This window comes from Falco peregrinus, chromosome 4 (assembly GCF_023634155.1).
Source record: "Falco peregrinus isolate bFalPer1 chromosome 4, bFalPer1.pri, whole genome shotgun sequence".
NCBI lineage: Eukaryota > Metazoa > Chordata > Aves > Falconiformes > Falconidae > Falco > Falco peregrinus.
This window is the reverse complement of record NC_073724.1, coordinates 96736063-96753458: the sequence shown is the minus strand read 5'-3', so window position 1 is coordinate 96753458 and position 17396 is coordinate 96736063. Positions and strand designations below refer to the sequence as shown.

Below are 17396 nucleotides of genomic sequence, written 5' to 3'. Positions count from 1 at the left end.
CTAAACTTCAGTCTTTTCTGTGATCGCGCACCAATTGGTGTGGTCAAAGTATGAATGAGTAATATGTAGCTCAGAAATATGATGCTCTATCAACCCAGCAAACCCCCTTTCTTTAAAAACGTGGTAGTACCTGGCCCCACCAGGACCCATCTGCTTGTCTGCTTTGCATGGTCAGAGCAGACTCATTGACTGTTTTCTGCAGAAAAGAGCCTGTTCTGCTTTTGTTTTGAGGTTGGCAGAAAGATCTTTGTTTTGGTGATGGTCTATTTTAAGTTGTTGTCTGACAGCTAATTCTTTCTGATGTGAAATCAGGTCAGGTAAATACACTCTGCTGCTACTGTGAAGAGAGTATCTGCAGCTGTAGGGAGCTGTATAGTTGCTTGCCCTAATTCTGAATAGCAGAATTCTGTTGTATTTTCAAAACTCGGTTTGCAATGTAGAAAAAAAGTCAGAAGCAGCATTTCAGAAAGCCGTGCTCTGTTTTGTTCAACTTTTTTTTTATATCTGTGTAATTTATTCAGCTGAGCACTGTAATTGCAGTAACTATTGAGCTCTTCTTGGTGCCACTGGTCGCCCAGATCTAATACCGAGTGAAGTGATCCTCAGAACAGAGACCATGTCAGAGATTTCTCTAACACTGTGCATGGTGCTTTTTTTCTCCCCTCCACAGGATGATCACCTTGCTGTCCTGCGTACCTCTGAAGTCCCATCCAGCATACGACAGGGCTGGTTTAAAGCCAGATCTTTATCCTTGTGAAGAATTGATTTTTGTACTCTGTGTGAGCAAGGCTCACCCAAGGAGCAGGAAGGAGGTGAAGTATTCCAAGGAACAAAGATGTCTTGCTTTTCAAATCTTCTCCATTTTTGCTCCATTGCCCGCACGTATATCATTATCTGGCCTCCTACTCTCAAGATACGAGCCATCTCTTTTATTGCTTGCATGTGCCTCTATTCCATTGAAAAATGGTGAATCACTAGAACAGAACAGATAAGGTGAATAAGTATCCCTCAAGGCACTAATGAATACAGAGTATAAGGACAGGGACTGGCTCTGATACACTGGCAGCTGGTGGTTTGCACCACAGGAATACATCATTTATCTTCCATTGTGCTATGTGTTATTGTACTATCTCTAACATCTCTAACATCATACTATCTCTAACTCTGAACAGTTCCTAACACACTGACTTATTTTAAATACATGGCAGAATTTAGAAATGTTGAAGAAAGCAATATCTTTCAGATCAGCAATAAACAGTCTCATTTTCTCAATGAAAGGCTACCACTTGGTCAGTGGCAAAGCAGCCTGGCCCTTTTTTACCCTTACCTAACGCTCATCTGCAGACTGAAAGAAGCACTTCTGAAAGACCGAGGCCATACATGGTCCTTGCAATAGCCATGCTAGTGATCCTGCTGATGATACCCATTAAAAAAGAGCTGCCATTAAAAAAACCTGCCTGCCCACCTCTCCTCCTTTACTGACAGACGTCAGTAAAAGAGCAGAAAAAATGAGCAGTCACTATCAGCCTGGAATACATTTAAATCATCAACATATGCATGAAAGACACTTGGTCAGCTAGCATTTGTCCACTGCTGCATTAACAAGCAGATACCATGAAAACAAAAATTAGATAATCCCACCTTTGCTTGATAACCCCCCACACCATACAAACACACATGATGTGGAGGATGCCTCATTGTTATGAGGGTGAAACTCAAGCAGTGCAACTTTGCTTGAGTCAGAACCGAGTTTAAATTTGACTCCCGAAAATTTGCAGTTGGTCTCAGGCTTTGGCAGGAATTTGCTGAACGGCAGCTCTGCAGGTTGAGAGATGTTGGGGTTGATTAGGTCTTGGTGCACAGCACCTACTTCAGCAAAGTTTCAGCTACATTATATGAATGTTACATGAGAAATAAGAATAGGAAACGATCCTGGAATAGTGCTGGGAAGGAAAGGGCACATATTAAAGATGCTGAAAACTTAAAGCAGGAGAACTAGTGATATTTATCCAACCTTATATTTTCCTCAGTGAAAATGCCTGTGCCAGTTTGGGCAAGTATTTCTACACATACCACCTCAGGTTACAATGACAAACCAGTTTTTGGTTAAGCTGTTGAGGTGTTGGTTTCCACAGAAAAATAACAGATTGTTCAAGGAAAAAAAAAAGGGTGCAAGCTTTCAATTCTTTCTAGAAAGTATAAAAAATTCTAGCAGAAGCTCTGTATAAGCAGTCTCTCCATGTCTGTCAGGGCAGCCATTCACCATCAGATCCATTTGCTTCAGAGAAAGAGACACTTTACAATTAAAAGAATAACAGCATGCAGTCCAGCTGAGATAGGAAAACACTCTCCCTGCAATGAATGATGCATTCAGAGCCTCGCCGGCAATGTGAGGATCAAAAGGCAAGATTTGAAGAAATAGGGTCTTTTAACATTTAGTTATTCAGTTGCTCTGCCCGTAGGTTTCACTTGTTTGAGATGAACAGAAATCAATTTCAAAAGCTCAGGTCTTCTAGCAGTAGTCGAGATATTGACATTGAAACATTATGAACTTTTTAATTAAAAAAGCATCAAGTATCATTTAAGAAATTACAGCGTATTAATAAAATCTCACACTGAGCAAAACTTTCGTGTCATCAAGATAAATTTTCCAGATAATTTTAAAAGCCATGGGTGATGTATTCCATTTAGAGAGGCATAACTCAAGGAAACAGAGCATCTGCATGGGGCAAATTCACACTATCCTGAAATTACAGATTATCACACAAATTATTGCAAATGATTGTTTTTAATCAAAGCCAAACCTGTCAGGCACCAAGATCACCATGCAGCCACATTCAGATAAAGCAGGTGGCTTATAACAAATAATTTCTTTCTTTTCCTTGTACATTAAATTCCTTGTATGTTGAAACTGTGTTGTAACTGAACGATCTGTACCGTGCGGTGAAGGTGCTGTTGAGTGGCTGATGTTAGCTGGCAGTGAGGCACAAACACTCACCCAGGGCCTGATGACAGCCCAGCGGCGATACGAGCCTGCTTCTCTCTTCGCCACTGGAAGCGGTTCGGATCTGCTTCCCCCACAACTACTCTCATACTGCTGAGTAGAAGGCACTGGGGGCCATATTTCATAGAATCATAGGATGGTTTGGGTTGGAAGGGACCTTCAAAGATCATCTAGTCCAAGCTTCTTGCCGTGGGCAGGGACATCTTCCAGTAGATTTGATTGTCAAAGGCCCATCCTTGAACACTCCCAGGGATGGGACATCCACATCTTCTCTGGGCAACCTGTGCCAGTGCCTCACCACCCTCACAGGAAAGAATTTCTTCCTAATGTCTAATCTAAATCTATCCTGTTTAAGTTAAAAACGGTTGCCCCCATCCTGTCACTACAGGCCCTGGTAAAAAGTCTCTCTCCATCTTTCTTACAAGCCCCCTTTAAGCACTGAAATATGCAATAAGGTTTCCCTGGGGTCCTTTAGTGCTACACCCTGGAACAATTTTTCACCAGCTGTTCAACATATTTTAAGGTTATTTCCCACCATCCACACACTATAAAACAATGGCCCAGATGCTTGAAAGTGCGTTTGTCATAACGACTGGTACTTTAAATGAAAATTAGTTTTGTCCAAAATTACAATAAATATAGAAGCTTGCAGGTGGTGAAAACAATATCAGAGGAAACTCATGCTGGGTTGCAGCAAGCAGCCCTCCAGCATGGGGCTGTGGCAGCAGTCAGCACCAGATGGGGAAAAAAAGAAGGGGAGAACAGTGATGCTCTCTCCCCTTGCCTCCTGCAGTCGGCAGCCTAAGAGCTTCCTCAGCCACAGCCTGGAGCATTCATCTAATGCCAGTGATGGATCTGTCCTCCATGGATACTTTTTCTTGGACTCACTTGTACTTCTGATTACACAAATTCACATGTCAAAGGAGTCTGAAATTTAATTATTTTAAAATATATATATATATATATATTTCCAGAAAAATGGCTCCTTCTGTTTTAAATCTTTCCCTGTGGCTCTCCTGTTGTAAAAAAAAAAACAAAAACCCACAGAAATTTACTCCCTACTCACTAATTTAATATCATTTGTGGGTTCTGGGGTGCTATCTCCCTCTTGTTCAGGAGCAATATGATGTATACACTTACTATACTTTCATGGTGATACTCTTTTTTTTTGGGTGAAGAGGCCTAGCCCATTAATCTCTCCTCATACAGAAAGAGTTTGCACCTTTGACCGTTGTAAGGACCTTTACTAGTTCATCTATATCCTTCCAGGGGTGGAGAAAACCTGAATTTCATGCAGTATTCAAGATATGGATGCACCAGGCATTTATCTTCTACCATTCTTCTGGATTTTCATTTTTGTTCTTAATATTTAAATACAGACTTGAACACTGAAATAATATTTTTCAGGCAAATGAAAATAAGTCTGATAATGACTTCAATATCTCTTTCCTGAACAAGAATAGAGGGTACCACTGTGCCTGTACACTTTGCTATTTTTTCCTGTGCACATTGCCTAGCATTTATCCACAAGTACTTCTCTGCAATTTTGCACCCAGTCATTACTTTCACATGAGACTTTTTTTGCAACTCTTTGCAGTCAGTAATCCTGAATAACTCTATGTCACCAGCAAACTTATCACTAGCCTATTCATTTCATTTGTAATTATAAATTACATTGGAATCTGTGGAACAGTGGCCTTTTTATAGGTGCCATACACCTACACTAAACATTCAGCACTGAGTCTTTCAGTATTTTCCACACTTGTCTGCTAGCATTTTACCCTTCTGGCTTTCCCTTTCCACTTTTCTTCAGAGTTTCCTTCCTTTTTGGTAGTAAACTTTTACACAGTGGATTTTTTTAAAGCATTTTTGTTCCTAGCAGGTGGTTTGATTATGGTCACGTTAAATTCAGTGAAATAATGTGGTTCTTGAACAATCACTTATTGTTGTGGGCCTGATGCACTGTTTCAGACTAATAAGAGTTGTTTCCCTTTGGTGAGTTCTCAGATTAATCTTTCCAAGAGGTTTCATGCCCTTGTGTATCATTTACACAACCTACATATGGATAATTGCTGTTTCTCAATATTGCGTTTTCTGGCCTCACAGCCCTTGCAATCTCTCTTAATAATCTGTGCTCATTTTCCCGAAGTTTATCAGAGAGTTAGTGATACATCCTGATTATTACACTGCTCTCCTCTGTAGCTTTCTACCTCATTTCTTCCAAAAGTTTATCCTCATGCTTTTTTCCACAGAAGAATACCCAGAGCTTTTAGCTGTTATGCAACCTTTGTAACAAAAGCTAGAAAAAAACCCTTAAATCCCCTACAAAAAGGGCTTTAATGAGTCATCATTATGATCATCATGATCATACTAACCAGCACCATGCCAGGGTGATGAGGACAAGCAGAACTGCGTTCAATTGCTTAAACAACCAAAGAAACTATTGCAAAAATAAATTACAAAAAATCTAAGCACAAAGATACTTGTTTGAAGTGAGCGCAGTTGCTTGTCCAGAACCCCCATCAGCTCTTTGCAGTAGCAAAGTCTTGCTTCATGGATTAACAGCTGTTATAAATCAAGCATTCTTTTTCATTTTGGCCATACATTCCCCTAGCATACCTAAAAGTCAGTCCAAATTACTTTTGTGCCATGTACTGCTCATTCCCACCACTTCTGTTTAAACTGAAGACTGGAAGATTTTCCATAACTGAAAAATACATAATGCAATTTAGATTTCAAAAATAAGGAGTGAGGAGGAAAGGAGAACATTTCAAAGATTCTTCTCTTCTTCATTTCATAAGAATATAATTAATTGCTCCTTCTCTTAATTTAATACTGTGACTAATCCTACTAAAAGGGATTATTTAGAACAAGCAGACAATGCAAGATACATTTTTGTGTCATTCAGCTGTCTTCAGAGAACAAAACTGAAAGCATCAACAACTTTGTCTGAATTTTTTTTAGAAGTCATTTTCAAAATTAATATTTTAGGTCAGTGATTCAATTTAAACCTTGTTAAATGGTAAAAAGGAACCTGTGTAATCAGAAATTGCTTTTCCCTGTCACATTTCTTTACTGAAGTTAAATCCCTTCAGAGATATTTGGAAAGCATTTAAGGATCACAGAATCTTTATCTCAGAGACTCTTGTATATACCGTATAGACACTTCAGATGTCACTTTATCTCTGTCAGCTCTAATAATAGGAACAATTGGAACATACATAACACAACATAAAGGCATGATTCCAAGTTAAATATGATTTTAGTCTTTTCATTATGGTGGTATCAAAAATAAAAAGGGGAGGAAAAATACTAATATGCCAAAGAATTACTGAGTAAACTTCAAACAGTGTTTCCATTAAAATCTTTTTCCTATTAAAAACATAACTCATTAATTACTTAGGTTGGAAAATTTATTGCTTCTTTTATTTTTGCACATTTACGGTTAGCATTAGCTAAGAATGCTGCTTTTATAAAAAAATCATAATTATAAAATTTAATTAACTTATTAAAGCCTTGATTCAGAAATATAATTATATACTTAATTTTAGCCATCTGAGCAGCTACACTGGTTTCAGTGGGATTACCTCTGCATTCATATTAAAGCTAATTCTGAAACGTTCATCACAGCAGCATGGAATAGGGTCTATAGCTAAAACCAGTGAAAATGGGTAATAAAGCAAGGTCAAGTGGAGCAGTTCTCATCGAATCGTTCCCCCCCTTGTTTTGTGCCGCCCTCCATGTGCCTGCTCTGAGCCCCAAGCACTGCTCCCCCCTGCCCACCCAGAAGAGCATGGCTTTGCCTGGAACTGCTGCCCCAGTGGCCTCTCAGAGCCGGCTCTGGTGGTTCTCAAGCACCATTCCATCTTGCTTACACACTTTAGGTTAGTCAGTCACCGCATGCAGAGGAAATAATGCAGGCAGCTGCTGTCCTTGCTTCCCTCCCAGGTGTGCTCCACATGCTGGACTGCCGGATTCGGCGTCCCCTCCAGCTCCCTTGGGATTTTGGCTGTAGGTTCCAAGGGATGGTGGTGGCAGGGGTTTTCTACCCAGTGCAGCTGAGTGTTGAAGGACTGGGACACTTCCCAAAGTACTGGAAATGTGGGTGTTTAATGCCTCTGGCTGAGGAAGGAGGTGAATTGAATTCTCCTGCTTTCTGGGTGACTGCCCTGAGGACTTGGCTGCACTGGAAAGAGGAAAAAAGAAAAATCTCTGCAGTGCTCTGTAAGACATGAACCCCAAAAGAGGCCTTGGCGCTATGGATCTTTATTTAGTGAAGAAAATGTAAATGTGCACCCAGATCAGGTGCCTGAATGCCGTTCTGGATCCATTCTGGATCTCAAGGTTTTACTTCGCAGGAGAAGCAGCTTTTGGGTAGCACAGAGAGAAACCCCTGTGCTTGACAGCCTGCTCTCAGGTGACAGCACAAACCTGCCAAATTCATCACGTGGGGGCTGCTCAGCCATTCCTCCTTGCAAAACCATGGCTGTGATGATCGTCTCCCCAAGAGAGCAGAGGACAGCAACCATACACAAGCAAGCTGTGCAGCTGGTGAGAAGCTGTCACCTCTTTCAATGATACCCAACAGCTGGTCAAGACCTTGCAACCAGGTACCATGTCACTGAGAACATGTAGGTGAGATCAAAAACTGACATACTGTCAACATGACGACAATGATAAAACCACAGATAGCCCGAGTGTGGTCTAAAATAAATGATTACATTTAAAAATGCTGAGCAGGCTGCTGGCTGCTACTGTGAAAATTAAACTAAATGTACGGGTGTATTTGGAGTTTGCACCAGTTCTGTACTTCAATAACTTGGAGCAATAGAAGGAACAGTGAGGGGCAGAGCTTATTCTGTTGTCATGCATGTTTTTCCAAGGAAAAAAAAAGAGCTCATTAATTTTTCTGCCCTGACCTCATCTTGAGATAACTATGTATCATCCACTGGAAATAAAGTTAGGAAATTTTTGATAAAACAGTTATAACTTGCATGAAAATATCAGTGCAAGGAACACAAAGCTCCTGATTTAATTGAGATAGAAATCAGGTTTCTCCCTGTTGGTGAGAATTGCACCGATAGACAATGCTGTTGGCTGAAAAACCTAGTGGGAGCAACAGCATGACAGATAAACCCTGGAGGTGACAACCACATGCTCTGACTCTCCTGTGGAGCTTCTTTGCATCTCTAAGAATTTCCGACTACTACCTTAGAAATAACTGTATTGTTCTCTTTAAATCAAACACTAACAGTCATGAGACCAAAGTTGAAATCAGGGCTTGCAGATATTTCAGAAGCAGAGGTACACTGTGGATCACCTTGTCAGAGCCAGAAAATCCCTTTGTGGGTGGCATTTCTCCTTTGTCTCCAAGACCTCCTGTGATATTCAGACTTTGTTAGTGTTTTGCACCTCTGACTTCCATCAGGGAGGAGAGTCCGCTGCTGTGAGAGGAGCTGTATTAACATTAGGTAGCAACTGGTTATAGAAGAGTCAATAGATTTTGCTCAACAAGGTCAGGTAGCCTTTGAATTAAAATAGATGCAAAAATAGAGGTCATTCATTTTCCAGCTCCAAGGCAGAACTAAACACTTGGCCCAAATGTGACCCAAATTGCTCTAACCTGCTCTTGAAAGCCTTTTAATATCAGAGGTAAATAACCTTTGCTGCAGGGGAAAATGATTATTTTTAAATTCCCATGTCAAATAAAGAATGCTTTTCTGTAAATATCATTTATGTATTTGAAGACTAATATGTTTCTTATTTTGTACCTTTCTTGACTAACCAAACCTAATTCCTTCAGGTTCCCCTAATAATTCAGATTTTCTTAACATCAGTTATTTAAAATGTCTCCATATAACTTTGTAAGGCATGATCCCCAAAACAGATATGATATTCCACCCAGGGTCTCAAAAGCATCAAGTGCAGGAGGATGACTCATTCTTCTGCCTTCCACGAAACTGCTCTGTCACCATTCTGCAGACAGGTATTTGCCTGATTTTGTAACAGCATGACACTACTCACACATAGTTGGCTGGTGGACCATCTTGCCTGGACATAATTTTTGACTTTGTTCATTGAATGTTTCCTTCCTGAGCATGGTACGTCCCTCTCAATTGTTGCTGTATCGCCTCTTGTTGATTTCAGACAACTCTTCATCATTTGGATGTCAAATCCCATTTTCCAAAATAATTCCAATTCTTCCTACATAGGAGCCATTCACAATTTTTTCAGTATGCTCTCTTGCCTGCCATCAAAGGTATTAATTAAAATTTTGCATCAAAAGACATGTAGGGCGCTCCCAATAGCACCCCTTTGAAATGTGTCCTGACTGGACAGTGAATCACTGATCCATTATGAGAATGATTTTTTTTTCCATATTCTTAGCTCTATTTACTTATTTTACTTGCAACAATGACACAAGAGTCAAGATACATCATGTCTTCTACTGCTACCCTGTCTATTGGGATGATTACCCTGTCAAAGACAGAAAGCAGATTGGATTGCTCCTGACAAATACATGTTGGCTGTTTCCCATTACATTAGTATTCCGTAGGTTTGAATAATTTATTCTATTTAAATCAGATTATTTAAATTATTTATTCTAGTATCCTTGCACAAATCTAGGTTAGGCTGGCTTCCTTGCGATATTCTTTCTCTCTCTTTCAGAAGCAAGTCTTATGTTTGCTTTTCTTCAGTTATTGGAGAATTTAGAGAAAATCTGCTAGTTCACAATAGTTTAAGATTAATTTAATTATTTCCTAACAATTTGTGAAACCTAATTTATCTAAATATTTTTTAAGCCATTATTTTCTTTTTATAGGCTAAACTTCTGTTAATAGAGCTTTAACTTGATGACTACCATTAACTGTTGGTAAAGACCAAAGAAAAATACAACTTCCCCCATCACCAGTTACTTGCTCTTCTTTTCTTTATGTTTCCTCTTGCTTCGTACACATTTATAATACCTTATCCTAGTTCTAATTCATGTTATGCTGTAGTCATCCTGACTTTGTTTCTTCACACTATCCCTTGTAATTCTTGATAGTCATGTTTTTTCATAGAATGTATCACAGAACCATAGAATGGTTTGGGTTGGAGGGGACCTTCAAAGACCATCTAGTTCCAACTCCCCTGCCATGGGCAGGGGCACCTTCCACTAGACCAGGCTGCTCAAAGCCCCATCCAGCCTGGCCTTGAGCGCTGCCAGGGATGGGGCACCCACAGCTTCTCTGGGCAACCTGTGCCAGTGCCTTGCCACCCTCACAGGAAAGACTTTCCCCCTAATACCTAATCTAAATCTGCCCTCTTCCAGTTTAAAGCATGTCCTGTCACTACATGCTCTTGTAAAATGTCCCCCTCCAACTTTCCTGTAGGGCCCCTTTAGGTGCTGGACGGCTGCTGTGAGGTGTCCCTGGAGCCTTCTCTTCTCCAGGCTGAACAAGCCCAACTCCCTCAGCCTGTCTTCATAGGAGAGGTGCTCCAGCCCTCTGATCATCTTTGTAGCCCTTCTCTGGACTCATTTCCACAAGTCCATGTCCTTCTTCTGTCTGTCATCAGTCATCTGTCAGATGCAGTGCTCTGGGTGGGATCTCATGAGAGCCAAGCAGAGTGGGCCATTTTTTATGATGTCTTTTAAATTTCTATTATATTTAACATATAGAGACATATAACTCTATATGTTAAAGAATTTCTGATGCTGTCATACCAGACCTCATTATACTCTGCTTTCCACTGAGACAGATTGCTTGTTGTACCTTTAACACTGCTTCTTTTGGGAAATGTAATTTTCTGACCGCAGTGCGTTTTTCTTTGAAAAAGTTAAAATTGTTATGATGTAATCCTGATTGATCCTTAGGAAAAACAGAATTTAGAACTGGCATGTAGTGATGACATTTGACAAAACAGTGTTATGCCAAAATAACCAAAGTTGCACAGAAAAATGAGGGTTCCTTATGGGCTAAAGAAACTATGTCATGATGACATTGCAATATTTTGCCTATACTAATTGGCACATCAGTGCAATGTAACTGTGCTGATATTATCTAATACTAACACTCATTTTTTTTCTTGCTCAGTGTCTCTTTTAATCTTACCATAAAGACAGAACCCTATATAGTAAAGAAACTCTCCTGGATCTTTAGTTTGGACTTCTTTTTTCTGCAAAAGACTCTTCCACCTTGTAAACTTTAAGAATTATACTCTGCAATTACACAGACCATTTTCCCAGACAGTGTAAATTAGAGACTAGATGGGTTTACATCCCTTAGGTTCTCCTCACTCTCTCTGTTAAATTACCACATGACTAGAAGATCACAGATAAAAGTGAAGTTAATTTTCACATATCAGTATTAACACCAAAGAAAGCCATTTGATGCTCTTCACTCCAGGAACCCTTTCTCCCCACTGGGATGAAGAATCTGATCAGGTATTTCAGTGATATGAAATAACTCTACTGACTTGAGTATCTGACTCCTAATAAGAACGGAAAATGTGATGTCTTCACCTTTGCATTTGGAGGAAAGAAATTGCTTATCTAAATTAACAGAAAAAGCTGTCTCTTATCCCTTTCCCATCTCAGAGTCCAAGAGCTCAGCATATACAAGATTTTATTAACACAGAACATGACCATATAAACGTGACTCCTTTTCATATAAAGGAGAAAGCCACCTTGATAGAGGGAAAGCCATGCTAAAAATTCAGTCCTGCATTAAGATTCAAAACAAATCCTTAGCCAAAGCGGAAATGTCAGGCCAGTCCTCTTTCCATTACTGCAAGTGGCAGAAATCCTACTGATTTCAATACTACAGGAATGGCTCCATCATGCTAACAGTAGCAAAGCCATCAGTATATGGCAAAGTGGATGATTTCTATTGTTCGGTGGTATTAAATATCAAAACTATGCTATGAATACACTGGGAAAGGCATTGAAAACATGGTGGAAGGAATTGTGTACTCACAGGGCCAATTTGTCTCCTTGAACAGAATGTTAAGCATTTGAAACCAGCTCATTTAAAACTTTTGCTGATATGTCCAAATTTGTTTCTTGTCAGTATAGGTGATCACATTCACAGAACTGGCAAAAATACTTCATTATACATGTGTACGCAATAGGTGTTGAATACAAGGAAAAATCATCAAGTTAGACTTGATGCTCCTCTTCTGCCAATATTTCCTGCTACAGAGCTGGCTTTAGAACACCTACAGAAATTTCTTGCCTCCCTTGACAATCCCCTCAAGATTAAGAGAACACATGCTTACCAAAACTATAGTATATATGTACTGTACTAATATTATGCTGTATACTAGTACATATAATAATTTAACATATTATTTGAAGTTTTATAATGCATCTGAATCACATTTTCCAACAATAATAAGGAAACATGATCATTACTATGGTTCATGCATGATCTGTGATGATAAAGGTTGTAACAAATAACTTTATAATTTGCAGCCATATTATAATGCTGAAAGGGCCACGGTCCATAACGACACAGTTCTCCCTGTTGCCTGAGTGTCCTACTGGATTTCTGACCAATTTTAGCTTCTCACCCAGCAGCCATGCAAGCAGGGCTTTCAGCTTGCTGTGGATAGGAAGGGCTGTAGTTCCACATCTTCAGCAACTTCATCCCAGCTACTCTGCTTTTCTGTAGACTGTTGACGAGTACTCCTGGGGCACAGACTGTTTGAGTCATACAACTTCTGAACATTGTGACAAACCCCTTTCAGCAAGTCTGGCTTGTCCTTCACTTCCTTACCCTGGATTTCCAGAGAATGCCAAATCTCCGTTGGGCACATGATGGTTGTTACTCTATCTGGACAAAGGATGTGAAAACACAGCAATAAGGACTGCTAGCTACTTGTCACGTTTCTTAAATCATGACTGAAAGATTTTCAAATGGGTCACAGCCCCATGCAATGATGCACCAGTGACAATAATGCAATCTTAGATTTCCATCAAATGTCAAATGGACCCAGACTTGAAAAGTAAAGTCCTTCAGGGCTTAAAGAAAGGTCACCCAAACACGGAGAAAAGGCTGTGTCAGGATACTCACTAACTTCAAGAGATGTAAGCTATTAACATTTCACTTTGATTTAACAAGGCTTAGAGACCTTCGCACTCCTTTGGTTGAGAAACGGAAAATCAAGTTTGCTGAGCACTGTAATTTGTTTTATTTACAGTATTGTCCAACTTCTAATCAGTATAAGCTTAACACCTAACTTTTAAAAGGTGGTTGAGTAATTTCAAGACTCCCAAAACAAAAGAATCTTCAAAACCTAAAATAAAAAAGCAAAGGCTAAAGCTACCATTCAATGTCTGCTTGAAAAGTGGCAAAGACAGGTAGCTCCTCCATCATTAACTGAGGTTGGAAAGGGCAACTAACCAAAAAGGAAAAATCTTGTAAGAAATTAAATATGAGGTTATCTGATGCTAACTACTTCAGTGCTACTGAAACAAGCTCTTCTGCTTGCTTTGTCGTCGGCTCCTTGTCCTTTCTCTGCATTATCCCTTGCTTTTGCTGAAACAGGTCTCTCTGCAGTGAAGCAATGGGTGACTGATCTGTTTAGAAGCAGCCTTTCTTTTTACTGGGTTACTTTCTGGCTGGATCAGTGTCATGGTCATCTGTCCTCATAAGCACAAAAATAATTGTGTTGCCTGACAAACCATCTAACATGGGAGTTAAAAACAGTGTTTGGAAAGGTGTAGAAGGATTTAATACTGAGCTTTGAATACACTCAGTGTTCCTAAGCAAGTTTTGTTACATCTTCTTCCTGACAGAGCCAACATTCCAAATTTCTTCCATGTGATAAGGCACAAACCAGGCTCTCCTCTCCTGTTTTGCACATTATAATTTAGTTGAGCTTGGACTAGAATAAAATTCAGTCACATCTGTGTGACTTACCCATTTCACAGTTTTTCACTGTTTGCAATAATATAAAATTTTTGTGCTAATGTAGATTTACCTGGTTTACACAACACAAAATATTCTGTTGGTCACTGAAAAAAACTGAACCTAGAAGACATTGCTATGCCAGCCTAAGTGATTTAGACTCTTTATAAAGGTCTGGCCTATAGATGCTGGCAGCACTCAGAACTTACCGGTGATGGACAGGGCAGCGTCAAAGCACTCACTTTAATAAGGCAGACAGAAGCTATGGCATACCATTACTTCATGGCCTTCATTTAATGCTGATTCCACCAATGGGAAACAGTAGTTGCAACCCAGTTTATAGTCTTGGGAATTGATGTGAAGGTATTTGCCACTTCCACAGCCTAAAAAATAATGAGGAGGAGAAAGAAAGGTGGACATTTGGTGTCTGTACAAAAGAAAATGTATTCCTGACATAAGCCAAAATGCACACACTTGACTGGCCCTAATAGCTTGAAATTTGCCACCCATTTTAAAGGAGATACAATTGCAGTGGAATTCAGGTTATTTTTTACCATCACAGTACAATGAACACAGACTGCTCCTTTCTGTCTAGCAGACTCTCTGCTGCATGACAAGAGGTGTTTAAGTGGGATGGCTAGAGAGCATTTACCTTGGCCTTCCCACCACATATGGAATAAAAAATATTTATGATAATGATGCTACTGCAATTCTGCTTGTAATAGACTCAAAATGCTAAGCAAAAGCATCGTGTAGTGGAAGCACAGCACTGAATTATTCCTGTGTATTGAAATGCTGATAGACAAACTAGTCTGGTAAGTAATTAAGTCACTATTAGATCAAACCATTAAATCCATTGTTTGCTGTTTTAACTGCTGCTAATTGCTGTCACCATGACAACAGTGGAGTTTCTTTTTCTGGTATCTTCATGCAGTTTCCTTTTCATAATGGAGCCTGCAACACGGAAATTTATGTCTTCCCAAACTGAAATACTTCTTGTGCTGAAATAAAGGCAGGCATCTTTAGATAAGAATGATTTTAATGTCAGCAGTAAAATGGATCTTATCTAAATTTTTGATAATTTGTTTGTAGAATTGTCTCGATCTTAACAGAAAGTGCATTTTAAAGGAGATAATTTATTTTAAAAACTTATCTTCTCACCTACATCATAAAAATCATAGTTTGGATTAAGATCAGGGAGGTAAATGCATCCATCTAGCATAATACCCTGTACCTTGTGTAGACCTTAGCTCACATCCTGTTTATGGCTATGCTTACATCAAATATTAAGCTTGGGTTAGAGCCCAGATTTTCTCTCTTGTTCATTTTTTTAAAAAATTATAGTTATTTTTGAGGCTTCCAAAGCATTAAGTCCCTGTACTTAAATTACAGCCATCCCATAACACCTATTCTGAAATGCTGTGTGGGTCCCTATGTCCAGTAAGAAGCCTCCCAGCTCCATCATTCAGTTATGCCATTTGAATGGGAGATGAATCATTACTGAGCTGCAGATAGAAGTCTGCTCCTAACTGCTTGTCTAATATTAACTGCTGATCCCATCTCCCAGGAATGAAGGAAAGATATCCAGAGAAAAGCTGGAGCTCTCTCAGTCCTTCCCATGCCTGATTTCAGCACCAGGTGAGACAAGGTGCTGTGAAATGGTGCCAGCACTTGGCTAGTATTAGACTCTATTTGCCAAGGAGAAAGAGCAGAAAGAGGATCCTGGTTTTCACTTTAGGGGAGAAAGTCTCCAGTATCAACTAAACAAGAGCTACTAAATACATTTCCTCTAATCTAACACCAAAGGCTGCTTCCCAGGGATGGAGAGGCAGAGGAGAACCCTGCAAGTAGACTTCTCTACGGCAGTGTGGCACCACTCTTGGCAACTGTGTTTCACATGAAACTCCTATCTGGCCACGGACACCAGCAGCTAGCTGCCAAAGTCCAGGAGCCAAGCCTGAACTTAAATCACAGTGTTAACAAAGTCCTAAGTCTGTGACATTGGTAAAAATTCAATGTGCTGGTTCTTTGTACGTGTTTTATTTGTTCACATTGAAAAAAATTGTAAAATATGCCAAGATCTGGTAGGAATTTAGTTCCTAGCATTTAGACTGTGATAAACTGGGAAAAGTATACAGTAAAGTTTGAATGACACCCAAAAAGTCAGTGTGATTAGCCCAACCCTCAGTAATATTTCTCTTTCACAAACGTTCCTGTGCTATAGTGGGGAGACTACACATCTGTGTTGCTGGAAAGGGTACAGGTCCAAAAAGCTATTCAGGAGTCTAGCCTAAACTTGTAGAAATGATGAGTGAATGCCAAGACCTCATCTGGGCAACCAGCATGTGCCCGTTTATGGTGCAGGTGCTGAAGCCAGTACAGAGGCTTCCATAATATGGTTTAGACATTCTCCATTCTCAAACCTTCAGGGGATTAAAAGCTGTCACACATCATCTCTCAGAGCACTCAGGACAGTGTCACGATACTTGCTTCAAATTGGCCACATGTTGTAAGACCTAAAGAAGACTTCAAATTCCAGAATTGTCATACCAATACGCAACATTAGCAGACACTAATGACATCTTAATAAATTTAGCTTCAGTTTAGTGTTCCAGTTTAGTTGACTAAATACTGGGAAAAGTTAAAGTGTCTTCATATACCTATGAATGGTGGAGCAAAGTAGGAGGCAAATTTGATAGTCAGTCCAGCCATTTTGATTTCCCAGCTTGATTCACAAGCTCTTCTGCCACAAACATTGCTTGATAGAAAGAGAGGGCATACATAGACTGTCATTGGCAGTGTGATAAACAATGCCATTCACCAATATCAAAAGTCAGGCTGATTGGTTCCTGCTCTGAAATGAAATGCTGCACCTTTGGCCATAACTTGTAGCATATGTCACTGAAGTACGGAGCAATTTTCTCATATACACTATGAATGTGGTCACTCTCAAGTCCGCTTGCTTCCTTCTCCATCACAACAAAGGCTAGGCTAAGTCACTGAAGGCAGTGCAACTGTCCTAGAGAATGGGAAGGGAGAAAAGCAAGTGCTGAAACTCTTGTTACCAAAGTACATTTCCTTAAGCTAAGCAGTATGACATTGTTTATTTATCAAATAGTATTTCCAAACACTATGTTGTCATTAGAGAGAAATTGCTGAGGCTTTTAAAGAAGAAAGGCAATCCATTCTATGATTTTATACTATGTATTGTTTTCTTATATAATTCTGAATGGAATTTTATGGCCTGCCACCCAATGTTTATCAACTTGCTTGCATTGTTGTACTTCGGAAGCTGTTAACTTCTGCTTCATAAAGTCTTCCACCTTTTTCAGTCTATCCCTGAAAAAGATATTTTCTAAGAAGTCCTTTGTTTACAGACACATCTTAAAAAACAGCAGCTGAAAATGATGATGAATACCAAAAGATGCTGAGTCTGAAACAAAAGCTCTGAAAAGTGTCATTTCTCCTCTGCTTCATTCAGCATCCAGAAAGATCCA

At 39.6% G+C, this 17396-nt stretch overlaps 1 pseudogene; it reads right to left on the bottom strand.

The window, feature by feature from the left end:
• On the bottom strand, nucleotides 1-16874 carry LOC106112725 (probable tRNA methyltransferase 9B; annotated as a pseudogene).
• Nucleotides 16875-17396: the final 522 nt, after the last annotated feature.